Source organism: Echinops telfairi, unplaced genomic scaffold, assembly GCF_000313985.2.
Source record: "Echinops telfairi isolate 266 unplaced genomic scaffold, ASM31398v2 ScPeMD7_7475;HRSCAF=8513, whole genome shotgun sequence".
Taxonomy (NCBI): domain Eukaryota; kingdom Metazoa; phylum Chordata; class Mammalia; order Afrosoricida; family Tenrecidae; genus Echinops; species Echinops telfairi.
In genome coordinates, this window is record NW_022111379.1 from 10,974,563 (window position 1) to 10,986,135 (window position 11,573).

Genomic DNA, 11,573 nt, shown 5'->3' on the forward strand with positions numbered 1-11,573 from the left:
TATATGAGTCTCCCTGGATTTATTTCTCTAGTCCACTTGGACTAACACAAAAACTTTAAGCAATCTCTACATGACTAAGAGGGGACAATACAGCACCAGGTGTCTCCCGATGCAATGCCAGATGAAGTGTCTACATAAACAAGTGTCATAAAAGAAGTTGAGCCTGTTTCTAATCAAGTTCTTAGAGCCAACTTGTATTGTTCTAGAAACAGAAGGGGCAGCGTATCAAGTTAAATGACGCATCAAGGAAGGAAACAGCCAAGTGCAGGTCATGGGACATTCTACATATCTGATAACAGGCCCTGTTTCCTCGAGGAGTCAAGGGCACCTAGACAAGGAAGAAGGTTGATGGACGGACCTTGGAAGCATTGTGCCCAACGAAAGAAGATACAAAGGAGCAGGCCTTGCCTGCCCCCACCTGTGTGAAATGTGCAGAAAGAGGCAAAGGCAGAGACAAAAGCTTACTGGTGTTCACCAGGTGCCGGGGGGAGGAGGACAGGGGAGTTACTGCGTAAGAAGTCATGTTGAATTGCTGCGTGGGGTGGCAAAACCTATTGGAAGTGGAGATGGAGGACAGTAAGCCAACATGATGAGTCACATTAATGTTACTGCAGGGTCCACTTCACTCCCTCACTGCCGTCCTGTTGATACTGACTCATAGCCACCCTACAGGACAGGCAAGATTTGCCCCTGTGGGTTTCCCAGACTGTCACTCTTCATAGGAGTCAAAAGCCCCATTTTGCCTCCCTCAGAGTGGCTGGGGGTTTCGAACCGCTGACCTTCCCGTTAGCAGTCCAACTTGTAACCACTAGGGCACCAGGGCTCCTATATTGTCCACTTAAAAATGGTCATTTTTAAATGATGATGGCAACAAACGTACAGATGGGCTTGACACAATGGATGTATGTTTGGTTTGTGATAAGAGCTATATGAGCCCCCAATAAAATGATTTTAATTATCATTTTTTTGGTTATATATATCTTTTACAATGAAATTTGTTTTACGTCTAGATGAGGAGGAGGAGGGAGATGAAGAAAGAGGCAGAAGGAGAAAAGGTGGCCACCAGGCCGGATGCCACTGAGAGCTTGGAAGGATGCGGACAAGCAGTGCTTGGGAATCTGCGAGGAGAGGTCTCTGTGACCCTTGCTGAGAGCAGCATGTGGGGGCAGGTGGCCGTGGAAGACAGAGAGGAAAGAGGTGACACACACAATTCTTCTGAGACCGTCTGACCTTTGCAAACAGATGAAATGAAGCATTCATACCCATGTGTTGACGGATCGTGTAAAGCATCGCAAACAGGTCTGGGAGGGCTTAGGGGACTCAAGTAGTCTGACATGGCTTCAGGCATGGTGGGGGTGGGGGTGATGTGGGATACAGGGGTGGCAGGAGACACATTTGGGAGAGATGCTGGGCCACATTGGAAGGGACTTACAGAAAGAGGGTTCCTCAAGTCGAAGCCCTGGTGGCACCGTGAGTTAAGCATTGGGCTGCTAGCTGTACAGGCGGCAGTCAGCAGCTCCATGGGGAAGATGAGACCGCGTGCTCCTCAGAAACCCAGGAGCATCGCCTCCCGATGACAGAAAACTAACCTTGGCCCATGTGCTGTTTGCCAATCACTGAGCTCCAAAACGACTAGATTCAGGTCCAGGGAGTCCAGGCTGACTCATACGACCCTATAGGACAGGGTGGAACTGTCCCGGTAAGTTTTCCCAGATTATAACTCTTTACCAAAGAAGAGAGCCTCGTCTTTGAACTGCTGACCTTGCGGTGAAGAGCCCAAGGTGTTAGTGAAACTAACCACTACATCACCAGGGCTCCTGCAAGCCAACTTATATAGTTTTGAACATGGGTTTGGGGATACCACACAGACCAGGGTTCAGATCCAGGTACTGCAAGGTGTGACTGCTCTGTGGTCTGGGCCTTGAACCTCAGTCTTCATTCCATTTATCATATGGGGATAATGTGCATCAGATAGAATGACCATAAGGCTTAAATGAGATTTAAACAAACAAACAAACAAACAACAATGATTTAATTTAAATGGCCGAGCTGGCAAGATCAGGCTGCATTATAGAAAGATACCTTTTACATTATTTTTTAATTTAAATCATTTGATTGGGGGCTCTTACAGATATCGTAACAATCCATACATCAATTACATCAAGCAAACTTGTACGGATGTTGCCATCGTCATTTTCACACCATTATCTTGTTTATCCTACCGCGCGCGGGGGTGGGGGGACACACAGCCTGGGAGCTGCAGAAGGGACGAAGGGGAGGTACTGACTGAGCCCATTAAGAAGCTCCGGTTAACACCAGCGGCTATGAGGTGGGCTCCAGCAAGCCTGGGTCTGGGTAGAACGGTGCTCCCTCCACAAGGCTTTCTGTAACTGGTGTTTTGATGGGACATAGATCTCCAGAGCTGCTTCTGTGCAGACTCGAACCACCGACCTTTCTGCTCCCCCCACATGCAGGAACTGTTTGCACTACCCAGGTATTGGTGTGGGAGGAGAAGAAAAATCCAATGGGCCTATAAATGGGCCTCGGGACTTGGCCTCAGGACTTTCCCAAAGGCCTGCCCTGGGGCTGCTGGGAGGGGAAGTTGCAAGACAGGGGAGGGGAGAGGGGAGGTCAAGGAGGCAGAGGTGTTTAGAATGACCGGTGGCTCTCTAACTCGAGTGGGCAGCATTCTTAATGCAGCAGGAGGGTAGCGGGGACGTGGGGATTTTAGAGAGCAGGCATTTTTGCTGTGAGGATTCTGCCGGATGCCAGAGAAGGGTCTAGCGTGTTGAAGAGACATCAAGAAGTACGCACGGAAGGCACCCGGAAGTGAGCAAGTCCTGTGCGGAGAAAGAAGGTGCAGGTCCAGGTGGTGGGGCTTTTGGAAGGGTCCTAAGAGGCCAGGTTTGAGATCTGGCGGGAAGAACTGTGAGCGCGGCTCACTGAGAACTTTGTGGTTTATTGATGCAGACCCAGGGTCAGCTGGAAGCCAGCTAGTCATTTGTTCAGCCCTGTTTCAGACCAGGCCCTACGGCTCAATGCGTGGGGGAGAAGGGAGAGGCAAAGCGGAGGGAGTCCTGGAACAGGAACATCCCCACAGCCGGCGGAAGACTCGGTGAACTTTGCAATCCCGCGGGGTTTTGTGGAGGCCGGGCTCTGGAGAGGTGGTGGCAAAGGCCCAAGTCCCCAACCAAACAAGATGCCCTTGAGTTGATTCCAGCTCCTGGGCCGAGCAGAGCCCCCTTGGGTCTTCGTGGCTGTGATCTTTCCGGGGCAGACTGCCAGGTCTTTTGATCAGGGCACTTCCTGGGTGGGTTTGAACCACCTACCTTTCGGACAGCAGTTGAGCACTTAACCACCTGCTTGAGCCAGGAGTCTGCAAAAGGCTCAACTGGGTAGAACATGATGGTGATGTGTGTGCGCGTGCGTTAGGTGGTGGGGAGTGTCTTTGTCGATCCCAGTTAGCGATCTTTCCACTCCGCAATTGCAGCGGGTCACAGCTTTGCTCAGTGCACTCGCTCTGAAAAGGTCAAACTCAAGGCCATCGATTCTGACTGACAGCGACCCTACAGGACCGAAGAGAACTGCCCCTGTGGGTTTCCGAGGCCCAAAATCGTTGTGGGCATAGAAAGCCTCCTGGTCTTATTTCCACAGAGGGGCTGGGGGTGGTTTTGAGCGTGTAACCCACTTAACGACATCCCCATTGAAGAAATGAGACGAATGCGTTTCTAAGCAATGAGGAGACTTGCCTGGACTCACCCCAAATCTAATACGCCCCCGAAGTGAGCCCGGATCCAGGTTTTTCTGCCCAACTCGCAGTCCTTCCCTGACTCAGGGAGCGGCTGCAGTGGCCTGGTGTAGGCACCAGATGGGCCTGGGGCCTGATGTCCATTGGAGTGGGGACAGAGAAAGAGGTACACCACTCCAGGTTCACGTTGCTCGTTTTGCAGAGTGTAAAATTACTGCACAAGTCCCAGAGAATAAACAGAGTTAACACCCCATTAAATAAAATGGACTTTCTATGGGAGCTCCAGACGTGCCTAGATTGAAACTAGCTGAGCAGGAGCTGGCCCGGGAGTAAAACACATCTCACGCGCAGCCTGAACGCTTCCAGAAAAGCAAAGCCCGGCGCAGGGGGAAGCAGGCTCGGGGCTGAGGATCCAGTAATGAAGTCTTTCTGGAAGGTAAGAAGGGGCTGGGCGGGAGTGGGGTGTGTGTGTGCTATTTTTAAACGTGCTGGGGCAGCTCGCATCTTCCTGCCCCCGCGCACTTTCTCCGGGCGGGGCGGGGCGGGGCCCCAGGGGGCGGAGCACGCAGCCAGGAATTTAGATGCTATGTATTGTATTTCCTTGTATCAGCCAAACGATTTTCCTCTTTCCCACCTAGATAAAGATCTCCTGTTTCTGGCTCCTGCTGACCTTGTCGGGAAGCGCGGCGGGGTCCGGAAAAGGCTCCCCGGGAGAGAAGGGCATTGCTGTTAGGGGTTCCTGGGGGCCGGTTTGGGGTGGTACTCTCCCAGTGGGGAGGAAATCGGTTACCCGCCCCCCCCCCAATTAAAACTCTTCCAAAATAACAAAACGTGTTTGTTTCCTCGCTTTCCCCTTCTTTTTGCAAAACGACCAGGTGGTCCCACAGTTCGGTCCACCTCCCGCGCGAATACTTTCACCCCCTCTCCCCCCTCCCTCCGGCGTCTTGGCAGGCGGCAGGGCCGCGGGGGCGCGCCGCGCTCGGAGCTCTTCAACTGAGCCAACCTCCGGCGAGCGTGCCAGCCAGCCCTGGAGGCCCCTCGGAGATGCCAGCGTGCCGGGGTGGGAGCCCCGATCGCTCCCACTCTCCTGGAAGTAGGAAGCCGTGGAGCTAGCCAGGCCTCCTGCAGCTGCGTTCCGGGACCAGGGTGGGGCCCGGGGCCGCCGGGTGCGCACCTTCCCGGGGACGGGACCCGGTGAGGGTGCGGGAGGCTGGGGTTATGGGAACCCTCCTGCTTTCTGGCGGGCTCACCACCACGGAACACAGGGAGAGTCAGCCGGATGGAGGGAATCCAGCGCCTCGCAGACTCAGTGTGGAGTGCGAGGGGCTCCCGAGCCCCCCTGCACGCCCGCGTGGCCTGCAACGGAGCCCCCACCCCCCACCCCCGGCGCCGCTCCCTGGCCGGGGCAGTAGAGGGCGCTGGCTCTCCTGGCAGCGCTGGGGCGCAGGCCGCTAGCCCCACACATCTGGAAGTAGGCTCTCCCACTGTTAGGAAACCTGGCCGGGGACCAGTCTGTGCGAGAGGTGCTGGCATGCGCGCGGGCACGCACAAGCATCCAGAATTCCACTTTCTCGGTCGTTCGTTCGTTCCAGTTCCCCCTCAAGAGCACTTGCGGAATGTGGGGAATCTGCTTCCGCCCGGGCAGCTGGCACATCTGTGTCCTGGGGCTTGGTCAGCTGGGTGGAATGCTTGCAGAGACCACCTCTGGTCTGGTCTGAAGCCCTCTGTCTGCCCTGCCCTCCCACGTGGAGGGCAAGAAGGAAAGCTGGAACAGGACCTCCCAGTGCTTTAAAAGTCCTTGGCCCTGGCCCTCCAGGCCACCCTCCACCTCGCCGCAAAGGCCTCACATTGCTAGGTCCTGAGAAACCAGCTCCAATTCCCCCAGAAAGCAAGCTTCCTAAATCACCAGTGATTAGAAATGCCAAAGCAATCTGCAAATTGCGTGTGTGGTGGGGTGGGGGTGGGGGGTGGAGGCTGACTGCAAGCAGGGCGTCCCGGAGGCAGCCAGAGCCTGGGCTAGTGGTTACTCAGCGTCCTCTGCCTGGACTCGAGAGGCCCGCATGCATTTAAATGTCCACATTTCCGCCGCTGCCGCTGAAGCCAGCCATCTCTCCTCCTGTCGGCCACACAACACATCAGTCTAATATGGTGTGCGAGAAATAGGTTACATTCTTTTGAACGGAATGTTAACACTACCTGGAGTCGATATTTATATCCAAGAACACAATGAACTGGCTCGTGGTGTGCTGCGGAGGGGCTTGTGCAAGTGGGGGAGTTTTCAGGGAGCAGGGAGCTCCCCCTTCTTCCTATCAGTCCAGCATGGCAGACCCCAGGACACCCTTTGTTTGGCATAGTCTCTGCCATCTCTGCAAGAGGAAGGGAAGGGGCATGGCATCCGTGGGGAGCACGAGGACCTGAGGCAGCATCCTGTCTGCAGGGCTGGGTCAGCCACGCCTGGGAGCGGGTCAGGGCCCGGGAAGGAGGGTCAGGCCTGCATCCTGCACTCCTCACCAAGCATCCCAGGAGGCTAGGCAAGGTCTCCACTTTGAGTTAATCAGGGGCCAGAGACTTCTGGAGGCTGGAAGACAAGGGGCAGGGTAAGGGACACCTTTTCTTTCAGGATGATAGTATTTGGGGGCCAGGAAAAGCCACTGAGGCAGAGATGAGCCCCCAGCCCCAAACCAAACTCACTGAGCCCCAAACCAAACTCACTGAGCCCCAAACCAAAACAAACTCACTGGAATCAAGTGGATGTCGACTCACAATGACCAGGTAGGCAGGACAGGGTAGAACTGCCCCTGCGAATCCCAAGATTGCAACTCTTTACAGGAGTACAAAACCCATCTTGCTCTCCAAGGGAGGCTGGTGATTTCAAACTGCTGACCTAGCAGTTAGCCGCTCAACTTGTAAGCACTGCATTACCAGGGCACCTGCCCCCACCTCAGGTGAGTGCATTAGGCACCTCCAGAGGCTTTGGGGAAACACCATCTCTCTCTCTCCCCACTGCTTTGCTCCTTGATGCTGTTCAATTTCACTGCCTCTGGAAGCTACTATGGCCTGCAGCCTGGAGTTAGCTGCCTGCTTCCCCGCATGCAAAATCCTAACCTAATTAAAAAACCCCCACCAGCCCAACAAACAGAACCTCTTTCCTCTTTCTCAAAAGATGTAAGGCTTGCCCGCAGCAGAGCATCAAACACGGCGAGACTCCTCTTTATCTGGTGGACTGAAGGGGACCAGTTTTGCAGTGCTAGCGGGTCCTCTTGTTTTCAGATTAGACGCTGAAGGTTACCGCTTTCCACAACAGCACTTGTCTCTCATTAAATGGCTGGCGCTCACGATGGAATATCCTGCAGGAACGTCTTCACTGAGCTAATGGGCATGATCTTTAAAAGAGAAAGCTCCTTTGGCTTATGGATAAGATCAAGACGTGATTAATCTTGACCCCATTTAAGCTGAGGGGCAGGGCTTCGGGCGACAGGGAAACAAACCCCTTCTTGGCAGGATCACAACGCACAATTTTCTATAATTAAGGTCCCCTTTCTTTATGTTATTAATAGGGCTGGTTGCAGAAATTTACTTGGGCTGTCCTGTTAGGTCTCCATCCAGTTCCAGGAAGCAATCAGTAAATATCCCATTCATATCTGATATAAAATTCGCTAGGACAGCTATCATCCCACTGCAAGCCACAGAGATGTGAGGCATCTTTGTAGATGCAAATATCTCTCTGCACAGCAACCCAAGTTAAATGCTCATTCAGCTTTGGGTGTAAGGTTGCATCTGGGCCCAGAGATTGTTCTTGTGGCCAGGGCAGGACAACACAATAGAAAGGATGAGTAATGGGACAAGGAAGAAACAGGGAACTCTGTAGTTGGGGGCAGCAGGAGTGGGTGGGGTCAGTTATTTAGTTCCAGGAAAGTTCGGAGGGGGTCAGGATAGGTGGGAAGGGCTTACACGAAGGCCTCTGTGGCGTCTTTACTACGTGTCATTGCCAGCGGAGACCTAGCTGGGCTTGTGAATTGTGACTACAAAATGCTTACTTGATACCTACACCGCTAGCCTACCTCTCAAATAGCCACGCCCACAGCATCCAACAACTCCCACCTGTCCCCGGGCTGCCCCTTCTCCATCCAGGCCTCCCATCTTTAATGGCCCTATGAGAGGCAGCCGAAGCCTCAGGTGGGACAGGAATCAGTGGGGAGGTCAGGGCACTGGCAGTTCAGGGATAGAATGTTCTGTGCAGGGGACCAGGGCTGTGTTCACAGCCAACACACCTCAAGCACTTGACTGTTAATGGAGGCTTGAGTGTTGCTCTGATGGTGAACAGTTTCAGCAGAACTTCCAGACTAAGACGGACTAGAAAGAAAGACCTGGTGACCTAGCCCTGAAAAAACGAGCCAGTGAAGACTCTCAATCACAGTGGGCCAGTCCTTTTGTGTATGGGCTGGGGTTGCCTTGAATCAGGGCGACCCAACCACAGCGAAAAACAACTCAATCTATTTGAAGCTGAGATTTATCTGCAGGTGCAACCTCTGCCTCCTGCCTACGTCTAGTTTTATCTTGTTCAGTCTACCACCAATATCACTTTATTCCCTCTCTTTCTTCCCTTCATCCTCACGGCTACTAACTCAGTCCAAGTTCCCCACGCCTCTCAAACCAAACCAAACTCACTGCTGTCAGGTTGACTCCAACGCACAAGGAATGGAGCAGGCAGGGCAGAACTGTTTCTTCAGGTTTCTGAGGCTGTAAATCTTCATGGGAGCTGAAAGCCTCCCCTTTCTCCTGAGGTGTGGCTGGTGGCCTTGAACTGTTGACCTTGCAGTTAGCAGTCCAACTTGCAACCCACTATGCCACAAGGCTCCTTAAGATGGTCTCTAAGACCATGCACAGTAGAAGTCCTTGTTTTTCTGCACCAGCTCCAATGACTCGGGTTCCCTAGGGATCAACAACTGGCCCTGAACCGGTAATGTTCTCTTCCTGACTACTGCTTAGCCTGTCACTTCCTCAGAGAGGGCTCCCCCAAGTCCACAGTGCCAACAAGGCCCTTTAAAACTGTTCCTGAGAGTTGAATCTGACTTATGGTGACCCTTTGGGACAGAGTAGAGCGGCTCCATTGGGTATCTTTCTCCCAAGGAGCAGCTGATGGGTTTGAACTGTCAACCTTTAGATTAGCAGCTGAACACTTAACCATTTCAGCACTAGGGGGCTTTAGTTGCCTGCCAGAGATGGTAATAAATGCCATTGGAATAAATTAATGAAACAAGAGACAGCAGCCTAGTGGGCTCTTGCTGAATTCCTGGTGGCCTTTCTTGGCCAGACGGAAGGTCCCCAAAACTCCTTCTGGAGGGTTGAGGGGAACCCAAGTCAAATGTTTCTCCATCTGCTCCACTCCACACCTCCCCTTCAGGCCCTTCTCTCATCAAACAACTGGGCTATTTTAACAGTCTCTTAACCTGCTCTGGCAGCCCCTGGGTGGAGCAAACAGTTAAGGCACTTGGCTGCTAACTGGGCGTTAAGCCCACCCAGAGGTGCCCGGGAAGAAAGGCCTGGCACTCCACGCCTGAAACACCAACGAGCGAGGACCCTGTGGAGCAGTTTGCTCTGACCTATGTGGGTCACCTGCCTTACAATCAACCTGATGACCAGGGCTGATTTATTTCTCATCAGTTTATCTCCATTCTGCGTTCAGTCCACGAGGTCTTATTCTAAGACCACAGATGGTGGTGGTGGGGAAACGACATTCTGATGTCTACAGACCTCCAACTGAAGTCTAGCACTTCAATCAGCCCCGAGTGTTGGCAGGACCAGCAACTTTCTTCGCTAACATCATCAGGTTTTTCACATCACAGTGTAGCCACTTAAAAAAAGATGGCAGCTTTCAGAGCTGTTGTTAGATCGTGTTGTTCAAGGCTTTATTAAGAAGCACAATTATTCTTATATGGAATTTAACTATTTTGACAGCTATATTGCTAGAGTTGGTTTCCTTTGTAATCCTACCTAGTTTGTTTTTAAAAACATGTTTCTAAGGAGGTTACTAGATGGCCAAAGGGGCTCACGGCATCAACAACACAAAACACTGCTGGTCCAGTTTTTGTCTAGACGTTGCTGTCTCAAAAAGAAGACCCTGTGATGCCTCTTCATTGCCTTCAAAATACAAGTCAACTCCCTTAGTGTGGCATTCAAAGTCTTTACAACCGGCTTTCAAAACACTAAATTTCCCCCCCTCAATCATACCACGGTGGTATGGATTGAATATGTTATAATTCTCCCCATAATATATAATTCTTAAACTCTACAGGTGTACACAGGGTGGATCTGAGTACAAACCCACACGACGGCGCCTAACAACACACCTTTGGTTATAAATCCACGTGGGAGTGGGCTCTCTGTTCTGTTCCTGAGGCAGGATTCATGTGGTTGGACCCAGAGCCCATTGCTTTTGGGAGAGGAGATTCAACAGGTGAGCGGGGCAGAGATGCCACATGAAGACTGCTGAGGAGCAGAAGCTCAGAGAGATAAGACGTCCCTCCAGCACCGACAGTCAGTGCTCTGACTTACAGCCTCTGAAACTGCGAGAAAAATGCTTTTGTTTGTGGCACTGGACAGGACGATGCCCCAGGCTCACTGAATTACTGGAGCACACACGAAATGCGCTCAAGGACTACTGTATTTTTTCCTAAGGCTCAGCTCAAAATATTATCACAGTAAAGACCCCCTGACAACCATCCCTCCTCAGCACTGCCACTGCACCCTTACGTTATGTTTTCAGAATACTTTTATTCGGCTCTGTTGTAGATAATGAAGCCCTGGTGGTGCAGTGGTTAAGCACTGGGTTGAGACCTGCAAGGTTAGCAATTTGAAACCACCAGTTGGAGGGCAGGACTTTCTATTCCAATAAGGTTAGGCTCAGAAACTCACAGGGGCAGTTCTACTCTGTCCTTCAGGGTCGCTATGAATTAACAATGGCTGGATGGCAGTGGGCTTGGTTTTAGCTTACTGTATTTAAAGAAGGAGCCCTGGTGGAAGTAGTAGGTTATAGGTTGGGCTGCTAACCGTAAGGTCAGCAGTTTGAACCCACCAGTGGCTCTGTGGGAGAAAGATGAGGCTTTTGGTTTCTGTAAAGAAACGTATAGGGGTAGTTCTACCTTGTCATAGGGTTGCTAGGGGAAGGAGAACTCTGGTGGTCATAGTGGGCTACGCAGAACTGCTAACTGCAAGGTTGATGGTTCAAAGCCACCAGCTACTCCAAGAGAGAAGGATGAGGTTGACTCCCCTAAAGATTTAAAGCCTTGGACCCAAAGGCGCAGGTCTACCTTGTCCTATAGGGTTGCTAGGGGACAGTATAAATTTGATGGCACCGAGTTTGGTTGTTTCTTCTCTTTTCAGCGTTGTCACTAGTTTTTATGTCTATATTGATCTTTACTCGGTGGGCCTCTTGAGGAGGCAAACTCATTCAACGTCACATGGCTGTTTGCTTAAAAGAATGACTCAACCTTAAATATTCACTTTCTGTAGCAGTGATTCTCCACCTTCCTCATGCTGCAACCCTGTCATACAGCTCCTCATGTGGTGGTGACTCCCCAACCATAACATTACATTCCTCGCTACTGCATCACTGTCATTTTGCTACTGCTGTGAATCGGGCGACCCCTGTGAAAGGGTTGTTTGACCCCCGAGGGTTGCGAACCACAAGTTGCAAACTGCTGCTGGGATGACTAAATCCACAAGGACCGCTTGTCTGTCCTTAAAAACAGGAACCCCTTTCAATAAGTGTAAGTGCATTGGAAAAAATAAAGGAAGACACAAATCCACCAGCCCCCAAGAAAAA